At 43.6% G+C, this 25,918-nt stretch overlaps 1 protein-coding gene and 1 long non-coding RNA gene across 2 annotated transcripts in view; one reads left to right on the top strand and one right to left on the bottom strand.

Moving 5' to 3' along the window:
* Positions 1 to 25,918, top strand: part of SAMD12 (sterile alpha motif domain containing 12) — a 1,150,632-nt gene that overhangs the window by 994,064 nt on the left and 130,650 nt on the right. The gene's annotated exons all lie outside the window — the stretch shown is intronic.
* LOC138274394 (uncharacterized) overlaps positions 6,338 to 25,918 on the bottom strand; it is an 86,711-nt gene continuing 67,130 nt past the window's right edge. Inside the window, exons 2-3 of the long non-coding RNA XR_011200379.1 lie at positions 6,559 to 6,641; positions 6,338 to 6,389 (exon numbers count right to left, since the gene is read on the bottom strand). This is a non-coding gene — a long non-coding RNA (uncharacterized lncRNA). The remainder of the gene's footprint in view (positions 6,390 to 6,558; positions 6,642 to 25,918) is intronic.

The following is a 25,918-nucleotide window of genomic DNA, read 5'->3' as shown; positions in this document are numbered from 1 at the left end:
CTGCTCCCATGACACATTTTTTTGGAAATATGTGAAACTTGAGAACTATTTTATCACCTTGATGTACTTAAGTTCTTCTGTCGCAGTAGTCATTTACTGCATTCTAGTATGTCTCCTGGACAAGCATATTTTGCACAAAATCCGATCCATCGGAATTGTTTGTTTTATGCTAAGTTTTTAGATCCGTTTAGTGATTCAGGTATAGACATTTGCAACAGCTGTGGTCTGTTGAAAGGTTCTGTAAACATTAACGCTGATACCATTACTTGTACTAGCTCTTATTGGAAGTAATCAGACCCCAAGGATATCGCGATTTTGCGTTTGCAAAAAAAAATTAAAATCAGCTTTTATCTAAAAATCTAGTGATTTTTACAAAAGTGCCCGCAAAATGTATGTAAAAAGAAATAACATGGGGCTGACCCTCTCTTTACTGGTGGCTGTGAACTGCAACTGATCCAGTAAAGGGAGGGTGAAACAGGTTAGCACGCAGCAGAGGTGTTAACTTTCAGATACCCAGAGCCCCCTCCTGTGCAATTAGCCTGCAGCCCACCTCCACCTTTGTGTACCCCCTGCAGACACTGTAGGCCGTTCAAAGGCTCTCCTGCTCCCCACCCTCCACGGCACTCATCTCTCCTGGCCCCCCTCGTCTCCTGTTAATCCCTAACCCCCACCCTTATGTCTCCACTTTTTTTTCCTTTGCATTTCTTACATACCCCAACCTTCACTGCCGCCCAATCCCCGCATGCTCCAGCCCTGCACACACAGGTTACCTGATGTCAGAAAGAGGAGGTTTCGTACTGGAATCAGCTCTCTTTGGCATCAGACACCCTAAAAATGAAGGCACTGTGCTTCTGGAGACTCTGCAAGGTTACAGACTGACATAGCACAGTCTCCAGCAGTGACAGAGCACAGGCCTAGTAGTATTTTTGTGGCTGGCCCATTTTTGACCACCACAAAAATACTGTGAATTTTTAAATCTTGCGGTGCACATTTTTCTGTTTTTGGCCACGTAATTTGCCACCCAAAGCCTCAAATTCCTGGGGGGTTTCAGTTTATATTTAAGTTTATTTCAGACAAGAGGCAAAATTATTCATTTGTTTTCATGTTGTATTGTATTCTACTGCAACAGTTATATAGTGCTTACTGTCCCTATGTGGGGCACTGAAGTGTTTGCCTACCTGGGTAGCATACTTCACTGTGTAGCGCAGGTGCTTAGAAGTGAGTTGTCTTTCTTTTTACCCTTTGTGGGAAGTGCTTCTATGTTGCGCATGATGACCACCGGGGTGCAGTTATCGTGTTAAAGGACACAGAGCTTAGCAGTGTGATGAATAAAGAAGTGTGAGAAGGAGGCACTCAGTTTATGGTTTTCAGCAAGCTGGCAGGTTACAGCAACTCTGCAGGTCACTTTATGGTATTTCTTATGATCATATTCTACTTAGATAGTTACTTCACAGGGTTGTCTTTTCTGAGATAGTTTGTTTTAAATTTATGGTCCTAAGAAGGCATAGGTTGGAGGGAGAAATGGTGGAGAGATCTGCTGGGATAAGCTTTGTTAATATCATCTCATATCTGATTGTTATTGTCACGTTGAAGTGTGTCGCTTGTCGAACCTGCAGGTGTGGATTAGTTTAAAGCCTTCCTTGGCCAGTGGCATGTGGAAGACCTATTCAGTTATTCCATGCCTGCTCAGTTGGCAATGGGTGGTTTAACCCCTTCGCTGCCAGGACTTTTCCCCCTTATGTGCCAGGCCATTTTTTGGCTACTTGGGACAGTTCGTGCTTAGGCCCTCATAACGTTTTGTCCACATAAGCTACCCACACCAAATTTGTGTCCTTTTTTTTCACCATCCTTGGGATTCTAGAGGTACCTAGACTTTGTGGGTTTCCCTGAAGGAGACCAAGAAAATAGCCAAAATACAGCAAACATTTCGTTTTTTCCAAAAAAGGGCTGCATAAGAAGGCTTGTGGTTTTTTTCTCTGAAAATGGCATCAACAAAGGGGTTGTGGTGCTAAAATCACCAGCTTCCCAGCTTTCAGGAACAGGCAGACTAGAATCAGCAAACCCAATTTTTCAACACAATTTTGGCATTTTCCTGGGACAATACCCAATTTTAACTTTTTTTTTGTGCTTTTAGCCTCCTTCCAGTTAGTGACAGATATGTGTGTGAAACCGATGCTGGATCCCAGAAAGCTAAACATTTCTGAAAAGTAGACCAAATTCTGAATTCACCAAGAGATCATTTGTGTAGATCCTACAAAGTTTCCCTCCAGAAAATAACAGCTGAAATAAATAAATATTGAAATTGAGGTGAAAATACCTGCCATTTTTCTCCATGTTTTACGTTGTAACTTTTTCCTGCGATGTCAGATTCTTAAAAACAATATACCGTTATGTCTGGTGGACTCTTCTGGTTGCAGGGATATATAGGGCTTGTGGGTTCATAAAAAACCCTAGGTACCCAGAGCCAATAAATGAGCTGCACCTTGCAATGGGTTTTCATTCTATACCGGGTACACAACAATTTTTGGGTGAAATATAAAGAGTGAAAAATAGGTATCAAGAAAACCTTTGTATTTCCAAAATGAGCACAAGATAAGGTGTTGAGAAGCAGTGGTTGTTTGCACATCTCTGAATTCCGGGGTGTCCATACTAACATGTGAATTACAGGGCATTTCTCAAATAGATGTCTTTTTTTACACACTGTCTTACATTTGGAAGGAAAAAATGTAGAGAAAGACAAGGGGCAATAACAGTTGTTCTGCTATTCTGTGTTACCCCAAGTCTCCTGATAAAAAATGGTACCTCCCTTGCATGGGTAGGCCTAATGCCCACGACAGAAAACGCAACAAAGACACATCACATTTTTACATTGAAAACTGATGGGTTTTTTGGAAAGTGCCTAGCTGTGGATTTTGATCTCTAGCTCAGCCGGCACCTAAGGAAGCCTACCTAACCTGTGCATTTTTGAAAACTAGACACCTAGGGGAATACAGTATGGGGTGACTTGTGGGGCTCTCACTAGGTTCTGTTACCCAGAATCCTTTGCAATCCTCACAATTTAGCCAAAAAACACCTTTTCCTCACAATTCGGTGACAGAAAGTTCTGGAATCTGAGAGGAGCTAAAAATGTCTTTCTACCCAGCATTCCCCAAAGTCTCCCGATACAAATGGTACCTCACTTGTGTGTGTGGCCTAGGTGCCTGCAACAGGAAGAGGTCAAAAATGTGTAGAGATTGAGGGGATAGCACAGCGAGTTGATAGGCACATTTTTTCCTTTTATACATTTTTAGACTGACTCTACTTTGGGGACCCTCACAAGTGAGGTATCATTTTGCTTGGAAGACTGAGGGGAATGCTGGGTGGTAGGAAATTTGTGCCGGTGTGGTGATCCTTTAAAGAAAAGTGAGGAAAATATGCTTTTTAAAGCAAATTGTGAGGTTTGCAGAGGAATCTGGGTAAGAAAATGTTGGGGGATCCACGCAAGGATCACCTCCCTGGATTCCTCTGGGTGTCTAGTTTTTTAAAATGTCTGAGTTTGGTAGGTTTCCCTAGGTGACCGCCGCACCCAGGACCAAAAACACAGGTGACCCCTCCCCCCTTGAAAAACAGGTAGTGTTGCAATTGATCATTTTGATATGTCCACATTCTTCTGTGATGTTCAAACACTAAAAATGTGAAAAAAATACACTTAGGTTATGTTAAGAAGACCCCTCACCCACCAACACAGTTGGTGGCATGCTTTATCATCGGGGTCCCACCCGAGACACCGAGCATGTCACGGGTGTGCTCCAATGCCTGATTACGGCAGAGCACGTGTTGTCATTTTTACCACACATACTGGTTGGATTTGGCACGAGGGTGAGTGATAGTTCAGCAGATCAAATTTTATAAACAAGACACTTCACAAAAAATGAAATTCACTGTTAATAAAGGAAAGGCCAAAAAACTGAACCAATGACTCACAGCTCGTGAGCTGTAAAGCCGCGTCAAGGCACCAACCGCTTTACAGTCCATTCACACACCTTTCATACATGATGTGCACAAGACCATTCACACCGCCAGCCGCGGGCCCAGCACATTACAACACTTGCATCGGCAGACAGCGCCATTCAAGGGCCCATCACTTTCATACTCCCACATTCCTGATACAGCAATCACACCAGCAGATGGGAGTGTGTACTGGCGTTTGGCTGGCAGTGTGTTGCATTGGTGAACAACAAGGCACTGCCAGCCAAGCGCCACTCCACGCACACCGCCATCACTTTTTTTAAACAAAAAAGAGACCACTAACTAATTACAAATAAGTAAAAAACTACAAACTCAAAAGCTTTAACTAAATGCATGACAGTAATGCCAACGGTGAAACTGAACAAAAAATATAAAACAAAACAGAACAGGCAGTTTTCACTCATGGTAGTTCCCAACTATTCTTTTGGGTGTGGTAACTTCTAAAACAGCCGGCCACACTCAGCCCAGACTTAGAAGGACAATCTAGGCAGTAGTTCCAAGTCTCCCTCCGAATACCTCTTCGGGCACAGAGTCTACATTTCTTAGTGGGAAAGTCTTTTTTGGGAGTGGGAGGAATGTGATCAGGAAAGTTGTGATCTTTCAATCTAGCCATATCCTCCACCACTGCTACTCTAGGAACTCTTGCCTGTTCCACCACAATAAGGCTCTCTATCACAGACTCCTGAAATGTAACAAATTTCATCCTTGATTAAGGAAAACAATCCTTGAACACAATAAAAGCATTAAAAGTTGCTAAATGAAACAAATGGATGGCCAACTTCTTATACCAAACATAAGACTTACGAATAGCAGTGTAAGGTTCCAACCTCTGGCCTACTCTATCAACACCACCCATGTGCTTATTGTAGTCTAAAACGCACACAGGTTTGCACACTTCAGCAACTTGACCCCAAACAGCCACAGGTGAAGTACTCTCATCATGTATGGTAGTTAACATGTCGACATCCCTTCGGTCTGCAAATTTCAGAGCTAGCAGCTCATCATTCCGCAAGGCACCACACTGTCCCCTCTCAAGTTTTTTACAGACAAGCTCCCTTAGATAGCCTTTCCGGTTAGAGCGGATTGTGCCACAAGCAACAGTGTCCACTCTGAACAATTCTTTGAACAACTGCACTCCAGTGTAGAAGTTATCTACATACAAATGGTGACCTTTGTTAAACGGGCCATCTACCAAGTTCCCACACAATTATTTTCTCACTAACTCCAAAAGTGGGCGGACAACCAGGGGGGTCAATACTGGAATCCCTATCTGTGTAGACCCGGAAATTAAACACATATCCTGTATTACTTTCCGACAGCATAAACAATTGAATTCCATACACTCTTGCTAGGAATGTACTGCTTAAAAACCAAACGCCCCTTGAACAGGACCAAAGACTCAATTACAGATATTTATTTCCCTGGAACATAAACCTTTAAAAAACGATCTACAAAATGGTGAAGGATAGGCCTAATCTTAAAAAGACGGTCACAGTCATGCTGATCTCGTGGCAAGGTTAAAGCATTGTCAACAAAATGCAGCATCCGAAGAAGAAGCAAATACCGATTACGAGCCTATGGCTGCAGGAAATATAGCCATTGTCATCAAGGGACTAGTAGCCCAATAAGAAGCCAGCGAAGGCTTCCATATCAACCCCATCAAAAAAGTCAAACCTAGGAACTTTTTCAACTCTTTCAGATTTGTGGGAATCCGCTTGGCAACTCTAGACTGAGGCCTAAGTCTGGCCTAAGTGTTGTCCCTCAAATACTGCTCCGCATACAAATTAGTCTGCTCAACAATCTCTTCCAAAAATACATCATCCATAAACAACTGAAAGAAATTGACAGGCAAAAAGTTTTTGTATTGACTCTACACCCTGGGAGACCAGTAAATGCAGGTAACTGTGGCTGCTCCACGTTTGGGGCAATCCAGGTGTCAGGTCTTCCAATGGGAAACCCTTCAGCCCCAGGCTGCTGCACTATTGGCACATCAATGTCCTCCTCTCAAACAGGCCCATCATCTGCTCTGAGAGTGGCTTCCTCGCCAGAAAAACCCTCTTGGACAGAAAACTCCCTGCCAGAATCTCTCACTTACACCGCTGCTTCAGATGCAGAGTCAGTCTCATAATCATGGTCAGAAGACGACTCAAAAAGCATGCCAACAACCTGCTGAGCGGTCACTCTGCTGCTAGACATGATCCTTTCTAAGAAGTGTAACTTTACAAATGTGCATAACCAACACTGTCAAAATAAGTTATAAACAAAGTGTGGCTTTATCAAAAGAGTTATATACTCAAAAACTATACCAGTCACTTGCCTGAAAAAGCTAGACTCACCAGGAACTACTTTGCACAGACACATCAATCACCAACGATATCCCACTAAAAAGAAAAAAAGAAAAAAGCAAATTAGACATAAGACAACACAAATATCATTGTGCACAAATCTAAGGACAATTTCACACACAATCCTGCATTGAGTACACCACCTACAAACATGTCATTCATGCATGTCAACAATACTCCATTGGAGTAAATTGCTTTTACTTACCTAAAACATGCAACTATGCAAACCACAGGTCAATTACTGCCAAAACAGCAAGGATCCACAGGAAAGGAAGCAAAAGCTTTGAACTAGAACAAAAGGGAGAAATAAACTGTTATAATCACAAATACAAATCTGCCACCAAGCATTTCCAAATTTTCACTGGTGCCTAAGTGGATTCTGCTTGGGGGCAGATGGGCCTACAAGAAATAGGCCGAACTGCCTCCAAGGGGGGCAGAAATGGCCATCAGTCATGTGCCCCCTTTGGGTGGGGTGACCCTTGCCAAAGGGGACGCCCCCCGAAAAAAACACACATACACAAGATCCCTGGTGCCTAAGTGGATTCTGCTTGGGGGCAGATGGGCCTACAAGAAATAGGCCGATCTGCCTCCCAAGAGGGGCAGAAATGGCCAACAGTTCTGTGCCCCCTTTGGGGAGCACCCTTGCAAAAGCCCCCCCCCCCCCCCAACACAAAACAAAAACAAAGGGGAACAAAAAAATTAAATTTCCTGGCGTCTTGGTGGATTCTGAGCCTAAGAAAAATAGGCCGATCAGCCCCGAAGGGAGGCAGAAATGGCCAACACTAATGTCCCCCTTTTGGGGGGGAGGGGTGACCCTTGCCCAAGGGGTGCCCCCAACACACTAAACACACACACACACTCACACAACACAATCCCTGGGGCCTAGTGGGTTTCGACTCCCCCCCCCCCCCCCGGGTGCAAGATCGGCCGAAAACATGGCCGATCTAGCCCCAGGGGGGGCCAAAACGTATAAAAAATATATTGCCCCCAGGGCAGCGACTCTTGCCTAAGAGGTCGCTGCCCTAAAACATTATAAAACATATAATCCCTGGTGGCTAGTGGGTTTTGCAGCCTCTATAAACTATATTCCACTGCCTGATCACTGAGGTTTATGGTATGTGGGCAAGGAGGGTTATGTATTGTATTGTATTATAATTGCATTTATATACATATTGAAGAGACATTGAAACACTTTACGCCAGGCAGCACTCTGCTGCTTAACCCATGGTTTGGTTTTTTGTGTGTTTTCCCCCCAGTGGTTATTTTTGGACATTGGAAGTAGTCTTGAGTTCTCAAGTAAACCATCCCATGCATTTACTCCAGTTTCTATGTTGTTGATTACATGAATGGGAGCTAGACATTAGCGGGAAAGGGGGGATGTCAATTCAGGCACTTAGTTGTCAGTAGTAATATGTAAGCAACAGGAGAATAGACACTGTTACGTCCAAGAGCAAGACTTACTAAAGGATGATTTGTGATCTTTGAAATGTGGTGTGGAAATTTTGTAGAAATAAAATAATAGGGATTAGGGCCAATATGCATGTGACTTAAAGTAAGCTGTGCTCTGACAGAGGAGGCATTCAGAAGCAGGAAAGTAAGTAGAGGGTATTTGAAAGAAAAGAACAGACAATTTGAAGTTTGAAGGCAAACTCGACTCTCCTGTGAATACAGAGGAAGGTTTCTGGAGACTGCATGCTTTCTGAGGATGCAAAACCATTAAAAAATACCATACAGTTTGCATGTGTGACAGTGCTGTATTATGTACTTTTGCACTAGAAGTAAACATTTTAGTCCCTGAAAGGCTACAACTAGACCACCGATTCAGCAAGAACAGCAGATCAGCTAAAGGGCTGGAAGCACAAGGTAATGGCTGGTGGCATATTTAGGGAACTACTGAGAGGTTTTAGTCACTCTCAAAAGCAGCAGTAATCCCACGATTTTAGCAGTCTGAGAGAGTTTACAGGGTAGATAATGCAGACATCCAAAAGGAGAGTCTGGAAATGCTGGAGTTGGGGTGGATGTCCTCTGATGTTCACCCTTAAAGTTTGTCTCAGTGTATTAAGGAAAAAAGAGAAATGGGATCCATTTTGGATGCCCCTGGTTGTGGCATGGCACAAGATGGGGGTGAGGAAAGCTTAACAGACAGCATGTGTGTGTTGGCTAAGTTCCTTTACTTGCAGCCTGTAGAGCCAGAAAGTGGAGTGAGGATGCACAGGTACTTTAAACAAGTCAGTTAGCTTTGTTAGCAAGGGGGCGTTTAATAGCTTCTTCATGAGCACAGCTATTTCTTAGATAGTAGAGGTAAGGGGTGGGACTGAAATGTCTGTTCTTCATGGCATCATAACTGTTTAATTAAAGCAAGCAACACCGCAGAAGGTTTTTGCACAGGCCATTTCATAGAAGCAAGAAGTAAATCATGAAACATTCATTGAGTTCTAGTTCTGTGGACAGACACGGATAAACCATCACAGATCTTGTCGTTTTTCATTTAACGTTAAACAACGTGGGTATTTTTTTATAGCATGGACAGTACTGTTGGGCAAAACGCCAGAACGTATTGGATGTGGCTGATGCGAAACGGGGCTGCCAACAAAGTTACATTTGATATGGTTTCCAGTTACAAAGAAATGCCCCTTTTACAACAACATGTTGTAGTTGGGAGATAGTCAATGAGAAAGATGGCCACAGAATGTGAGAGCAAAAGATGAGAGCTGAGGGGTGTATGTGAGGGGAGAAGTGCAGGGATGAAAAGTGAAACCAAGAGATTGCATAAAAAGTGCTTAATTGTTTGGCGTTCTAGCGCTGTTCCATGGTCATATTTGATCCAAATATGAACTGTACAAGCAAATGCAAATAGCAACATGAAGTCTGAATAATGCATTTGTTTGATGCTGCATCCATTAGAGAATAGGCATGGCAAGGTCGAGGTTGAGCAGCCAGTGCAGGTGCTGGTCATCAAGTGAAATGGTTCAAGCTATTTGGTGATACAGTGTGTGATCTTGAGCAACTCACTTGATTGATCTCTGTTTGTTTAATTAGAAACATCATGGGATCAGTGTAACCCGAGGGATAGTTCTGCTGCCTGAGGCCTCAGATTTGTGGGTTTTGTAACCTGAATACAAGCTCTACTGCCTAAGGCCTGCGTTTCATCCTGTGTCACACGAGGCACAGCTCTGCATTTTCAAGCATGGGCTTGTAAATGATGTGCACACGGGACACTGCGCTGCTATCGGAGACCTGAACCCAGACACTTTGTAGAACCAGAGACAGCTCTTTTATGTGAGCCTTTAACCTGCACATTTTCTGTAATATGAGAGATAGCTCTGCTGCCAAAGCATATAGATAATAGTTTACATAAGAGATAACTCTGCTATATGAGACCTGCAAGGGCTGTGACATCAGTGAGATATTTGTTTTCTTTAAAATCAGTGCTTCATTTGTGCTTGTTGTTTCCGGTGCTGAGCACCGGCACTTATTTTTGAGGGCCTGCGCTTAGGCTTCTGACTCGAGCATTTGCTGCGAGCTAAAGACACATTTGGGAAAGACGGAGGAAGAGAAACACGAAAAAGCTTCAGAATGGAAGAAAGCAGAAAGCTGCAAGCGTGAGCTGAAGGGACAGGGAGGGGTTTTAAATGGATTGAAGAGACCCGAGATGATTTCAGGATTACGCTGCCTCAGTACTCCCTGTTATCACATTTAAAAGCAGCAGCCGCGTGTTTAAGAGGAAGGCTTTGAGCACCGACACCTTTTTATTTACAAATTAAGCACTGTTTAAAATATAAAGCTTGTAATTCTGTGTAACCTGAGCAGTAGCGCTGTGCAAGACCTGAGCCCGTGAGTGTGTCTGACCGTATTCCATCAATCTTCGATTTTTAACATTTTTCTTTTCTTTTTCTTTTGGTTTGTGGCAAGAACTCCCTTATGACAAGGCTCTCGTACAATTATTTTGATATGAGAACGCCCCCACCCCTCAATTTAAAAATACTATTTTCCACTGACTTGGTTTACTTCTTTTTCGATGGAGGGGCTCACCAGCTGCCATGAGCACCCGCCCCCCCCTCGTAATAAGACGCCTCGTCGGTAAGCATCTTAGCGAACTCAAACGATGAAAGGTTGCATCATCCATGCATGATACGCAATGGACTACCACAGACGGAAGTGCACCTCTGACATGACTCAGGGCAGTCGTACAAATGTCCTACTTTAATGATACTTATTTCATCATGTACCAGAACACTATAAACTGAATTCCCCTGCCTGCATTCAAGCTATGACACACAGACCTCTGCAAAAGGGTCATTAATCAACACGGAAGTCTTATTAAAGAGTTTAATACAATACCCGTTTCAGGTCTGGCCTAGAGACAGATTGAGCCTCCTGTTTTCTTTAAAAAGTCATAATAAAAATGCATACAGGTGTCTGTGCACATACGGGTATGTTTTGCTCAGACCTCTTGCCCATTGGTCTGTTCTAGTGTAATTTCTATTTTAATGTAGATTTTCCTAGTTTTAATGACGGAAAGTCTTAATTTTATTAAAGACACGGAGGCGAGTGTTATGCATTCTTTTCTTGCTTTAATTAAAACAGCAGCAAGTGAAGAAAACAACAATTCCCATGAGCATGGAAGAAACCAGCCAATGGGAAACAAAAGGTAGTCCAATAACAGTAACCAATGAATAACCACATATGCCATTATGACGTAACTGGACTGCGAACAGCCCTCTTTTCTTGTGCTTAAAGACCAGTTAGTACGAAATAAAGGAAAAATAGCTGCCAAAATTAACAGAGCCATGATGAAAGACAACAACTCGGTGCAGAAGTTCATGAGGCCAGGGAACTGCGATGAAGGGAGGCACACTGATGATCCGCCAAGCAGAGAAGAGGATATGGAGAAAGCGTTGAAGATGATGATCCTTCCACAGAATAAGAAGATGGCTTAGGTAGTAGGTTGGACAGCCGGTGCCACTAAAGGGAGGGAAAAGAAACAAACAACAGTAGTTATCAGGAAAACAACAGGTGGGATAATACTCGCCTCCGTGTCTTTAATAAAATTAAGACTTTCCGTCATTAAAACTAGGAAAATCTACATTTTATGGCAAGACCGGAGGCTCCTATTATGCATGTTTAAAGCGAATTAATAACATTCATAACCATATTATCAACTGGTTTACAATAAAAAACCCTAAACACATTATCATTAGATCAATCTGCAGATCTAAGAATGTCCTCCAGACGTGAACCAGCCCAAAAGGCCTTGGATGCCATGGCACCCCTGGAAGAATGGGCTCCAAATATGGAAGTGTCAATACCAGCCAATGACATAATCCACTTGACCCAACGAGCCAAAGTAGCAGCGGACACTGGCTTGTAAGGTTTCCGAAAGGAAATAAGGAGTTGGGAAGATGAGGACGTTCTTAGATGCGCAGTCACATGTTCATATACTTTTAAACATTTTGCTACACATAATTTAGGACGATCAGGAAAATAAGGGTAAAAAATAGAATGCAAATTTGTTTTTGTTCTCCTAGAAATGGTGAATAATACTCCAGAAGGAGTAAACTGACGAGAAGAAATGTCTAGAGCTTTAACATCAGAAATTCGTTTAAGAGATACAAGGCACAACAACATGGTGAGTTTAGCCGACAACATTTTTAAAGTAAGAGCCGAATTATCGGGCCAGGAAAGGAAGAAATTCAATACCATGTTAACATCCCACAAGATTCTGTATTTAGGAAGCGGGGGATTAGAACATTTTACTCCCTTTAGAAGTCGGCAAATAAGCGGGTGTTCTCCCACTGGCCTTCCGTTGACTAAGTGGTGGTTCAAGGAGATGGCAGACCTGTAGAGATTAATAGTACGGAACGCTTTACCCTTGCTAGCTTCCGCAGCGAGGAAATTCACTATAAAAGAAACATCTGCTGAAAGGGGATCAATGTGTTTTCCCACACACCAGCTGTGCCATAAAGTCCAGGCTGACTTATAGGCATTCCTTGTTCCAGGGGCCCAAGATTGTTTGATATATTCTGAAGCTTGTGACGAAATGAAAGGGAAAGACTGGTAATTCCCGAAATTTTCCAAGCTGAAAGGGAAAGAAGGTTGTCTAAAATGAGGTTGTGAGGGTGTTGAAGAGGGTCCAGAAGAAGGTCCGGGAAAGAAGGAATGAGAAAGGGAAAGTCTATGGCCAGTTCCAGAAGGGTTGGGAACCAGATCTGGGATTGCCAGAAAGGAGCGATGAGAACTAAAGTAGCTTGTTGACGCCGGACCTGAGCAAACACTCTGCTGATCATAACGAAAGGAGGGAAAGCGTAAGAAAGGGACTTGGACCAGTCCTGAAGGAAAGCATCGTAGGCCCGGGCTGAAGGGTCCGGTCTCCAACTGTAAAATTGGGGAAGTTGTGTGTTGAGGCGAGACGCGAATAAATGGATCCACATGGGTCCCCATCTGTCTTGAAGAAAATGGAATATTGCGGGATGAAGCTTCCAGTCGCTCGAATCGCGTAGATGGCGTGAATGCCAGTCGGCGATAGAGTTGAGAGATCCCGGAAGATACTCTGCCTGGACCGAGATTTGGTTTGCAGGACAAAACTCCCAAAAGCTTTTTGCCAGTTCTGCTAAGGGTTTTGATTTTGTACCCCCGAGATGGTTGATATAGCGGACCGCGGAAATGTTGTCCATCCTTAAAAGGATAGCGCAGCATACCCTGTTCTTCGCTAGGCTTCTGATTGCAAAGGAGCCTGCAAGCATCTCTAAACAGTTGATGTGCAATCTGGACTCCTCTGGTGACCATAGCCCTCCAGTCGAGATTGATCCACAGCGGGCCCCCCAACCGGTTAGGCTTGCTTCGGATTATAATACAAGATCTGGGGCTGATGGAAAGATAGTCCTCCCGTTCCAGGCGTCTAAATGGTCTATCCACCATTGCAGTTCTGTACGTGAATCGTGATCTAGGGGAATAACATCTGCGTAAGAAAGTCCTTTGCGAAGATGTTGAATCTTTAACCGTTGGAGAGCCCGGTAATGCAACGGGCCTGGGAATATAGCCTGAATGGACGAGGAAAGAAGACCGACTACCCGGGCAAGGGTCCTTAGAGAAATGGTTGAGTGGCGAAGAATTTGAAGAATCTCTGACTTTATAGATTTGATCTTTGCAGAAGGGAGAAGCAGAGTGGACGAAACGGAATTTACGAGGAAACCTAAGAATTCTATAGTTTGGGTAGGAAGAAGAATAGACTTCTCTTTGTTGTTGATAAAGCCAAGGTCTGTCAAGAGAGAACAGGTCAGGTTGAGATGGGATGAGAGTAGATGAGGAGATTGATTCATGAGGAGGATATCGTCTAGATAAATAAGAAGTCTTACCCCCTGTGCCCTGAGATGCGCTATCACTGGCTTCATGAGTTTGGTGAAGCACCATGGAGCTGACGAAAGACCGAAAGGAAGAGATGTAAAATGAAAGAATTGGTCGAGCCACTGAAATTGAAGAAACTTCCTGTGATCCGGGTGGATTGGAACTACCAGGTAGGCATCCTGTAAATCCAAGCGGACCATCCAGTCGTTTTGAAGGAGAGAATCTCTGAGATGGAGAATTGTTTCCATCTTGAAGTGACGATAAACCACAAATTGGTTGAAGAACTTGAGGTTGATAACCGGTCTCATTTTCTTGTTCTTCTTTTGAACTAGGAAAATGGAACTGGTGAAGCCTAGAGGATGGGGTTGAGTAAGAGCAATAGCTCGCTTTTGAAGAAGGGTTTGTACTTCCAAGGAGATAAGAGCAGACATATCTGTAGAAAACCGTGGAAGTGGGGGAACAACGGATTGTATTGGAGTTGAGTAAAATTCTATCATATAACCTCGAATGGTATTGAGAATCCAAGGATCTGAAGTAATTACCAACCAATTTGGGAAAAATGACAAAGGCGACCGCCCACATGGACAAGAGAAGGAAACGGATTTACCTGTTTGGTTGGCATTTCTGTTGTTCCTGAAGCCTCTGGCACGAAAACCTCTGGCTGTTTGTGGGTAAAACTGGGGTCTGAATTCTTGGTATGAAGAGTTGTAGATGTAGTTGCCACGGGAGCCTTGGTTGTAATATGTACGGCCGGCAAAGCGGCTCCTGCCTCTGCCGGCCCTGTTGAAAACCCGTTGACTGAACATCTTCTTTAAGGACTGTTGAGCCTTATCGATCGAAGTAAAAGTAGCCCAATTCTTTAATAAAGTTATTGCCGAATAAACAGCCTTCTGTATTGGTGAGCGCTTGGAGAGAAGCTAAATGAACCAGTTTGGGGTCCAATTTGAGCAAGATCCCTTTGCGACGTTCTTGAGAAATCGCAGCGTTGGCATTGCCTAACAGGCAGACAGATCTTTGGACCCATAAGGAAAGCTCTTCCGGGTCCACTGCAGAGCCATCGATTCTGGCGGACTCTGCCATGTCGAAAATATGAGTTAGAGGGCCAATGATGTCTAATAATTTGTCCTGGCAAGAGGACCAGGCCTTATCTACCCCTTTCCTGGGATCCTTGCCAAACTTGGTAAAGAAGGTGAGGATGGGTTGATCAATGGAATGAGTAACGGATGCCTTATGCTCTAGAGAGGGACGAGGACACTCAGATTTAAGTTTAGAGCGGGTTTGCTTATCTAAAGGACAAAATAACTTGGTTGAAACATATTCTCCCACATGATTAGCTGGGAACCATTCAGTTGAATTGGGGTGTAATATGAAGGAAGGGTCAAACATAGGCAAACCTTCCTAGTCTAGGAGTGGAGTGATCTTGGAAGAGGAAATTTTAGGTTTTTTTGAGACAGGTGCAGCATCACAATCATCTTGATCAGATGGATCCACATCTGAATCCGCATCGGGTACCTCGTCATCAGTATCTGGAATGGAGGTGATAACTACGGGAGACAAAATATTCTTAGATTTTGCCTTGCGTTTCTGAGCCGTACCCTCAGTGACTCTTTTCTCCTTAATTGGAGCCTTTTGAGGAACCGCGTCCTCTGCCATGGGTGAGGAAACCTCACAAACTTTCTGCGCCAAATTATATGAACTCTTGGGAATGAGTGAAGGGCGCTGTCTGCACTCCCCTGCAGACTGGGCAGTAAATGTTTTATTAAACATTTTCAAAACTGAAGATTCTAAATTTTTTTAATAGGCTATTCATGGAATTATTGACAGCTTGTTGAACAGAGTTTTGAATAAAATGATTAATATCCTGCTTAATGGCAGAAACCTCTTCAGGGTCTACCTGACGAGAGGTTGGGCTGCCAGAATCCATGTTTAGACAAAAACTGGTTAAGAAAGGGTTAATGGCCAAGGGAGTGAGAGAAAAAGAAACAGCTCCGCCCCAGGGCGTGTCTGATACTGCCTACTGAGTATGCTGAGAGACGCCGACGAGCCTGAAGGAGAAGGACGTGCCCCGAAAAACCTCCTGAAAAAGCGGTTCGTTTTGAAGGAGAAACGTCGGTAAGCGTTCTAAAGCTGCTGAAAAGACGATAGAGGTACAGGGGAGTAGACCATTCCTCGCGCGTTGCTCAAATAATGGCGCAACGCGAGGAACGGTTAAAACCGTCTAAGGAAGTCGAGCGCGCGCCGGGGAGCGCGAGAGCACGACGCTAATGCGGCAACATGCCGACTGGAGAGGAAAACAGTGCATTAGCACACAGCAAAGGCATAATATTACGCATGAAACAACAGTAAAATGACCATAACTATAACAAAATGCACCACAATAGAAGAGAAATAAGAAAAAACTACTTAACTGGATTGCGAGCAGCAAGAAAAGAGGGCTGTTCGCAGTCCAGTTACGTCATAATGGCATATGTGGTTATTCATTGGTTACTGTTATTGGACTACCTTTTGTTTCCCATTGGCTGGTTTCTTCCATGCTCATGGGAATTGTTGTTTTCTTCACTTGCTGCTGTTTTAATTAAAGCAAGAAAAGAATGCATAATAGGAGCCTCCGGTCCTGCCATAAAATTCGCATACCACAGCATACACCATGGGGATCTGGATCATGTTACTTCAACCATTGTCTTACACTGTGAGTGGTGCCTCATCACGTGTGCACAGCTGCGCTTCACTGGCAGGGCTGGTGTGTCTGGCTCCAGGGCCACTCCTTTATTTTTGTTTTTTTCTTTTTTTGTCATTTTTTAGAATGTTACATTTGTTTCCAAAACAATGTATTACAATGCCCATTGTATGCTTGCAAAAGGCAGATCTTTTGGCTTTGACGGCGCTTTTTTCTATTCCTTATGTCTCCTCCTGTTTCTACACCCTAAAGAACTTCCAAAACACATGCAAATGTCTCCGGTTGAACACACGCAGAACCGTCACCCGGGTGCGTATCTCCAGCAAACGGGGCCTCGGCAGCTCACTCTGTCGGCATTACCGCGCAACTGACCGGAAGGCCTCAGGTCAGACAAAACACAGTTGCCAGACTCACAATCAGGCTCCCACTCGGAGTGCGCATCAACCAGCACCTCAGAATCTCAGCTGACACCAGTTCCACAAACTTTGTCTTCAAGGTCCTCAAACACACACACAAAGCCCTGAATACTGCATTCATTTCCACACCTGGCCAGAAACCTCCACTCAGCTGGCCTCCTGCTTACACACATACCCCACATGTTTGAGGCACAGCTCGAGGTGACTGTTTCTTGTACCTCACCTCCGAAGTGTGGAACATCGCTCCAGGCACCTCAGCCTCCTTAGTTCCTGCGTTCCTTAAGAAGCTAAAGGCATGGCTCTTTAGCTAGCGCCCAGACTCAGCCAGCGCAGTCACCTCCTTATCTATCCACTGATGTCCTCCTGGATGAGACCTGTGCTCTACTGTTAATCCTAACATAAACCAACCCCCTTTAGCCAACGCTAACCCACAGTGCTTCTGTAAGCAACAGCGGTATAGGGGCGAAGAAAGGCAGCACATACAGAGCAGAGAGTGAAAAGACCGTAGCGAAGAGGAAGGAGGTGTTGTGTGAGATATTCAGAGGATTTCCAAAGCTTTTGGGAGAAAGTGTCAGAGTGGGAGACTGCAGATGGACGGTAGAGCGGGAGTGATCCAGCAGTCCGAAGGACACCACCTCCTTCCACCTAGCTAGTAATATTTAATTTACAGTGCAATAATTTTATACTTCAATCATTTTCAATTCATTTTATGCTAAATAAAATCATTGTTACTCATTTATTTGACGCTATTAGCAAGCGTTGGCAACGCCCACAGGTCTGGCTTTCTTTAAGCCTGTGTTCATTGTTGTGTGATATGTCTGGATGCAATAACAAAAACGTCATAGAGAGGAACTCAAGTGCCCATCGTTGCTTTGATTTACTCAGTAAAAAGTGTAATTCAGCGTTACACATTTAACACCAGAATGCCGCTCGTACACCAACTGAAAACATAGAAATGTTAACACAAACAATCTGAAAAGAGGGCAATTGTACCCTTCAACAACTGTATAGTGTTGGCCCAGGTGTACTTAAAAGGACTCTTAATTTGCGTTTTTTAAGGGTGCCAGAGGTACCAACTGCAGAATTAGGGTCAAAGGAAAACACCTGTTTGTACCAGTGGCAAGCCATGCTTCTGAAATGTGTGCACATCTAGAGCTATATCTCAGTTCACTGGTCCCATCTAAAATAATCACAAAGTGGAACTGAGAAGGCATATACATAAATCCATAGGAGGCAGAAAGCGCAGCAAAGGCGCAGCCTGATGCAACATCACTCAACACCCAACCTATGGAATCCAGTTCCCGATCTGCAGCAAAGAGCGCTCTGTGACCGCTGTAGGTGGAGCTGCAGCATCACAAGCGGTACCTGGCAGGAAGGGAGGGATCAGGGCTGCGACAACAAGCCAGCTCACTCCAGCAAGCAGGCACGTCACGCAGCAGCACAACAGTGTCCAGTAGCAAGACCTAAGAGGAAGAGACTGTGATAAAAATGTAGATGGCAAGAATAGACAGAGAGAAAAAAGGGAACACAATCATAATGGTAAAGGAAGGAGCCTGCCTCTGTGGAGAGCGGGTGACTGTGGCCGGTGGCAGCTATACAATATGACCTCCAGGGACAGAATTTAATTACCTATAAATATTTTAGATGCAAGCCAGTTGCTTGTTTCAGAAGATTGGTAACGCCATCAGTGAGTATTGACTATGGCAATGAGGAGAGTGCTTGCGGGTGATGAATAACCTCACCCAGTGCCTGCCTGGCATAAGTAACATCTGTTAGACTTGGAGCTAAGAGATTTAGGTTCTGTACTTCCTCTACAGATCTTAGTCTCACTGCGCTATTGCAGCCCCACTATAGTGCACTAGCCCCACTTATAAGAAAATTCTGTCCTAAAATAGAAAATGTTACAGTTCCCTCTCAGCTGTTTTGGACCCATTTATTAGGTCACAGCACACCAGACTGCACAGCTTGTCTGGTTTGCTAAAGACATCTTGGGAACTTTAAAAAAAATTGACCTAGGAATGCATTCTGTCTTTCGCCTCCCATTGGCTCTGTGGTTTGTAACTCACATTTTCTTCCTTCCCATTTGCTGGTTTTATTTGTTTTAGGCTCTCCAGTTTCAGTTTGTCCTGCTCAATGAGAATCCACGTTCACTTCCGCAAACTCCTTTTCTGTCAACAGGCCTTCAAATCTTGTTCTGTCATGTTTGCTGGGCATTCAAAGACTGAGGTCAAATGTCAAGCTGTGTTTGCATGGTAGCCTGGTTATTTTGTTTTGTTTTCTGCTGACTTCAAAGTGGCAAAAGGAACAGATGATGGACGGAATGCTGAAGAATGGAAAAATTTGCTCCCAGTCACTGAGATCTTGGTTTAATCCATCATTTTTTTTGCTCACCACGCCACCCAAGTTTTGACCCACCCATATGCAAATCAGTCTTGTCACTGCTTCCCATGGGAACTGTCCAGCCCAAACTGCCAAGCCAGGTCCTCCCTGGACCGGAAACAGGCATCCTGGGACTGGTTTCGGGGTATCACCCCTCATCAGTCAGGCTAGCTTGAATTCAGTGGTGCAGTGAGCACAGGACCCACGTCTGGGCATACCCATAACACTTAGGGCATCAAAAGCTAAAAGAACAGATGATGGACGGAATGCAAACATTCACCCCCAGTCACAGAGATCTGGGTTTAATCCATCTTTTTTTTGCCCACCACATAACCCCAGTTTGGTCACAGCCATATGCAAATCGGTCTTGACCCTGCTCCCAATGGGAGCAGTTCAGCCCGAACTACCAAGCCAGGTCCTCCCTGTACCGGAAACAAGCATCCTGGAGCTAGTTTTGGGGTATCACCCCTCATCAGCCAGGCTAGCTTGAATCTAGCAGCGGAGTGAGCACAGGACGCATGTCTGGGCAACAAAAGTAAAAAAGAACAGATGATGGATGGAATGCTGAGCAATGCAAACATTCACCCCTAGTCACAGAGATCTGGGTTTAATCCATTGTTTTTTTGCCCACCATTCCACCCCCTCAGTTTGGTCCAAGCCATATGCAAATCAGTCTTGACCCTGCTCTCCATGGGAAGTCCAGCCCATTCCTTCCATCATCTGTTCTTTTTTATTTCAAAGTGACCACCTTTAAAGGAAAGAGGAATGCAGCCTTTCTTCATAGAGCCTGCTTGTGCCCCTTTTTTCATTTAATTTAGGCATAGCCATCTCAAAAAGAAGCTTTTTCTTCATCTGCCCAAAACATGTGCACATGTTTGCAAAGTTCTTCTTCTTGGAGTCCATTAAATTTGTGAAACTGCCTTTTTATGAACAAAGTACCAAACAGCATTTCAGTCTCAGCTTCAGCTTAACAAATGGCGATCTTAGGCAATTAATACTGTTTATGGCCCATTCACTGTCAAGCACAGGATAAGATCTTTTCTCAGGAAAGAGCCAGCCACATTGTGACACAATTTAGCATTGCTTGGATTTCACTTTGATGTGTAAAGCATATTCTTCATTAATGACATCTGGGCAACTCCTTTTGGAGAGTTGGATATGTTTCAAGACTCTCTTTATGAAAGCTTTTGTGCTTGTTTTACCTTCAAAATTGTTATGTATTCCGTTTGCAACCATGCCTTTTTCAAAACACATACATTACTGGATAGTAGCGCTTTCCTCATGTTACCTTGCAGATAGGGCCATGATTTGGATGGTGCTGCAGGTGCAGTGGCACCGGGGCCAAAAGGTCTAGGAAACCCACAGAGCACCGATTATTGCTATATGTTACCACTAAACAAGCGGTCACAAGCGCAATTACCCATTGTGGCAATTGGGGCCAAAATTTGGATGGTGCACCAGGTGTAGTGGCACAGGGGCCAAAAGCCCTAGGAAACAGACCGAGCTCTGATTATTGCTAAATGTTACCACTGAACAAGTGGTTACAAGCACAGCAGTGGCAGGCGGTAATTTTAGGAGGGAGGGGGGACACACAGGCACACATACACACTCATTCATTCACACACGCATGCACACACACATCCATTGACAACACTTTATCAAATATTTAAATATACACACACGCACCAAACATTCATTTAAAAATAAAATAAAAACCATACACACACACACTTACCTTCAGCTCTGCTTCGAAGGTCCGAGGAGGGTTAGGACTGCTGCCGTCCCTCACTGGCTAACCTAAGGTCAGCCAATGAGGGAAGGCAGCAGTCCCAACTCGTCACATAGTGGGATGGGTCAGTGAGACTGCTGACCCCACTCTATGACGAGGTGTCACTGATTGACACTTGGTCCTGGGGGCTTCAGGGCTTAAAACTGAAGCGCCCAGGTCTGAAGCAATAGGTGACATTCCCTCTCATCAATAGGGGGAGGGCCTTGAGGCAACTTTGCTAGGCTGAAGAGGTCATGCCCACAGGGCTGTGACTTCTTCAGCCTAGCAAAGTTCAGCTCAGGCAGCCGGAAGCCTGCTCAAATAGCGCATGTCTTGCTCCTGGCTACCTGACTTGAACATGAAGAGTGTCTGTTAAGCTGACCTTTGTTCAGCCTGACAGACACTCTTCTTGAGGGGCCAAGGGTGGAGGGGATGTGGCCCCTCAGCACCAAAGGACGGTCCACGGATGAAGCACAGTTACCTTGCAGGCCCTAGGAGCCATGATTTGGATGGTGCAGCAGGTGCAGTGGCACAGGGGCTAAAAGTTCTAGAAAACCAGTCAGGCACTGATTAGTGCGATATGTTACCACTGAACAAGCGGCCACAAGCAAAGTTACCTTGCAGGCACTAGGGGAAATGATTTGGATGGTGCAGCAGGTGCAGTGGTACAGGGACCAAAAGCTCTAGGAAACCCACTGATCACAGCTTATTGCTCTATTTTACTACCGAACAAGCAGTCACAAACGCAGTTACCTTGCAGGCACTAGGGGGCCACGATTTGAATTGTGTAGAAGGTGCAGTGGCACAGGGGCCAAAATCTCTAGGAAACAAACTGAACACCAATTATTGCTATATTTTGCTACTAAACAAGCAGTCAGGAGTGCATTGTTGATTCTTTTGTATAACCATTGCACCCAAAGTAACACATAGCCTAACACATCACTGTAATAAAAGCTGTAACCTAGTGGACATTTCTGTCTACCTTCCACTTATGTTAAATTCAGCGCATTTATATGGCACATTTTTATATTTCTTTTGGTCCTAAACTGCTTCTGAATCTGGACACAGTAACACCTTGGCAAAGGCATTCTCCATTCTATAACATTAGCACTTCAGCTGTTGTAAACACTATACAAATACTTATAACTTACCATATGGCTTTCTATACTAAGAATTGGCAACGCCAATAGTTCTTGCCTATGTGAGAAATATTGGCTTTGTCATTTTTTTTTTGCTATATTATACAGCAGCATTAGCTTCAGTGCAACATAACTGAAAATAAAAAAGTGATATAACGCGAACAACAATGACTGTGTCTACAGCTTTCTAAAATTATTTTCAGCCATTTGCAATATAGCTAACAAACATTAGCAAAACCAATAAATCTCACAATGGCAAGACCTATTGGCTTTGCCAGTGCTTGTTTAATAAGTAACCATGCCATGTGTGCACCTCTGGATCACCTGAACTGTAATAAACTTGTCCAAAAGCAATATACAAATGCAAAAAGATGAAGTAGTAGATGCAGCTGAAGGGATATTAAAAGGAAAGGCTCCAGTGGGTATTTAGAGTTCTGCAGATGCAAGACATATGGCTTCATTAGCCCCTATGGCATTGAGTCAAAACATAGACAGCAACACTTCTAAAATGAACACTTCTCCTTTTTTGTTAAAAAAATAAATACTACATGTTTAGGGCTTGAGATATATGACTTAGTTAGTTATTGGGGGCTTAGGGATAAGGATATTAAGGGTTAATCCTCATGACCCCATTTGTTTAACGACACATTTGAAAACGTGTTAAGTTAAATTATTTTTAGCCTAATTAACCAAGAAAAAAATTGAAGTGTTGCTCTTCACAGTAACTGTGCTTAATGAATTTCAATGAATTCTGGGTTGATTTTAACTTGCCAGTAAAAAATCGAATTAACAAGGTAAAAGTCAGTGTATACTCCTCTACACACTCTAAATAGGGGGTACAGGACATCCACCTGTTTTAGGCAAATGGGAGACATCTTCCAAACCGTGGTGGATATTCCCTCTACTGTATGGTGGAGTGTAGGCTCATCAGTACACTCTAAGTGGGATGGACGAGACTTAAGGAGTTATCTGGAATTTGGCTGACACCGAACATCCACCAAAGACTGACGAGTGCCCCACCCACGCCTCCCATGTAGAGAACCTGATGTGGTGTTGCTGTGCAGATTGGTATTGTGCAAATCCAGTGGCTATAATTGTGATGCCCACTTTTACTCTACAGTCCAGGTATCTTTTAAAGGGCTCCACAGTCCTGCCACGAGGTTGGACCCTAGGCACACCAGTCGATCCAATGCGGGTATTTTGAACCCAGGTGGGTAGTTTAGTGCATGGTGGATTGTGTGATATTCTCATGAATATTATCTTTTATGGCAGGTCTGTGGAGCCCTTTGTAAATGACACCTGGTCTAGCAAGCAAAGCTCCCCAATGTTTGCACAATACTAATCTACCAATAAGACCAAACCAGACTTTTTTTTATTTTTGCTTTTGGGAGAACCTCAATGCACTGCTTGGCTTTCTGTTCCTTTTCAATTCATTGACTTTGTCACTTGCAATACGAAAACCATTATACATATGTTCTAGAAAAATATAAAGACACTTATTATAAAACCAAATGAACACAGTATAGCAGCACATCAATGTTCTCCAATATAATGTGTATATGGATTAAATCATAATACAAAATACAGTAACCATCACAATATAATTGAACAGTGTTGTTCTGCACAGGAAAAAAGTATGTCTTATTTTTTTCCCAATAATACACGGACTGTATATCAAATATAGGGCTCCTTAGTGTTGTATGATCTCAGTGGACGCAGCCAATAGGTACTTCGTCTGGACGTTTTCTTCCGAGCTATCAAGATGCGTTGTAAGCGTGGACTCAGAACAAGGTGCTTCGGCGTCGTAGAACCGTAATCTTTAACATGCACAAGTATTTGTAAAAATCAAACCTATAACCTAATACGTCATAGGGTCGCAGTCTGCATATTACTGCTGCATCACGAAATGTATTCCTCCAAAATATGTAGAAATTGAGAATGTAAAAAAGACACCAAAGTGCTGTGTCCACCGTACGTATTACAGCTCCAGGACAGTTTCCTGTGTGACCCACGCAGTTGCAATGCATGCCAAAGAGGTAACCGGCATTGTTGTAGAGCTTCTGTTGGCTGTTTTGACTACTTCCTCTACAACTCACAAAATGTTCGCTTCAAAAAGTTCAACGAGTAAGCAGCATATATTGCTAGACCTATCCTTTCCAAAGATGTTCCCATAAAACTGATTTGTGCTGACAAACAAGAATATGACCTCCCAAATATATTAAATAAAATTATTCACTCTAGAATGTCTCTCTCTCTTCTTTCAGTAACAGCAAGTTACACCCTTAGAGTTATTTTTGATGGAAAGATTTTAACGGAAATATCAAAGAGGGGCCACCATCGCATGAGAATGTTAATAATACTTCATCCACTCCTGGGAGAGAGCTAACGAACCATGAATGTGGGATCAGTCATTGACAAAAGCGCTGTCTATTGTGGGAGGCACTGGCAGGCTAAGGGACAAAGCTGGAAGGAGCGAGATGTCCACAGTGCATGTAGCTCAGGAAGTTGCTGTGAATTAGAAGCACACGGTTGCCTTCCACATGCACATGATTTGTTGCTATTGTGAATTGAATTGTCCTCAGGATTTGGAGGCAAATCTATGGCTTACAGTCAATTTATTTGAGAAATTATGCTTTAAAATGTATGCTTTAAAACGAAACTTTTTGCCACACTTTTAGGTAACTTTTTGGGAGAGCAGTTTCTAAACCCACTGGGACAGGGCAAGACACTCCTTTCCCATGCTTTCTCAATTATGGCAATGGGTAGCTTGTATTAGAACATAATCCATGGCTGCCTTTAGTCCCCGCCCCTCTAGAGTCCTGAACTCAGCCTCCTATGCAGAAATCTCCGGCTTACCGTTACCAGGAGCAGTTGTGCTATGGTCCTCCATACAATTTCCTCATCTTAGTTTCACTACTGGAAGACCGTCAAATATTGGTCTATGTGTCTCTGAGAGGAGTTTGCAAAGTTTTCTAGATGCCACAATGAGCCTAGCAGGTCTGTGTACTTTGCAAGGCCAGATATCAATTGTGACCCAGATGTTTAAGGTATTTTCCTTCTAACTATAAATCTTACGAAACCTTAAATGCTGCAGATGTTGTGTGCCTAGTGGTTCCCAGATTTCAACTAAATCTACTAAATATTGCGTATAAGGAATTGGGTTACTGGAAGACTGGGGGTATGGTCCCTGGTGAAGAAGCAACCATTATTCTTGTTCAGTTAAGGCACAAGCAACCCCCAGTTAACCTGTGCTCAACCCCCTGGTAAGTTGGCATACAGCAAGCAGTCTGGCTTAACTTAAATGCAATGTGTAAAGCATTTGTACAACATTTCAAACAGTAAAACAGCAAAAACACTAATCAAAAAGATCTCACACCAAGTTAGAGAAATAGAGCAACATTGAATAGATAAAACAAGACAAAAATCCAACCAGTAGAAATGGAATTATGAACTTTTAAACAATAAAATGAAAAAAGTGCCTAAAAACATAAAGCACCAACTGTGGCTATCTGATCGTGCTGGAAATGGTTTAAAGTCAAAAGTTTAGGCCGACTGTGGTGGACTGCAGTTAGGATACAGTCACAAATCAGTGTCACTGAGGTTTTACCTTTTCAAGTGTTGTGCCAAGTGTCCCATTATCATTGAAGAGGGTCGTGGGGAGCAAGTACAGCGTCATTGCCAGTTGCCAGTGTGGCATGAAGAGCAGACCCATTGCCGCAGCCGGGGTGTGCTGAAGCTTTGCATTGGCAATACCCCATATGCAATCAAGGCTTGCTGTGCTAGGAGATGGGCTGGTGGCATCTCGCACTGAATTTTGGTGCGAGCAGCGTAGTCTCAGTGTG

The sequence above is a fragment of the Pleurodeles waltl genome, chromosome 2_2 (assembly GCF_031143425.1).
Source record: "Pleurodeles waltl isolate 20211129_DDA chromosome 2_2, aPleWal1.hap1.20221129, whole genome shotgun sequence".
Taxonomy (NCBI): Eukaryota; Metazoa; Chordata; class Amphibia; order Caudata; family Salamandridae; genus Pleurodeles; species Pleurodeles waltl.
The sequence above is the reverse complement of the archived record's forward strand: the minus strand, read 5'-3'. Positions and strand labels throughout refer to the sequence as shown.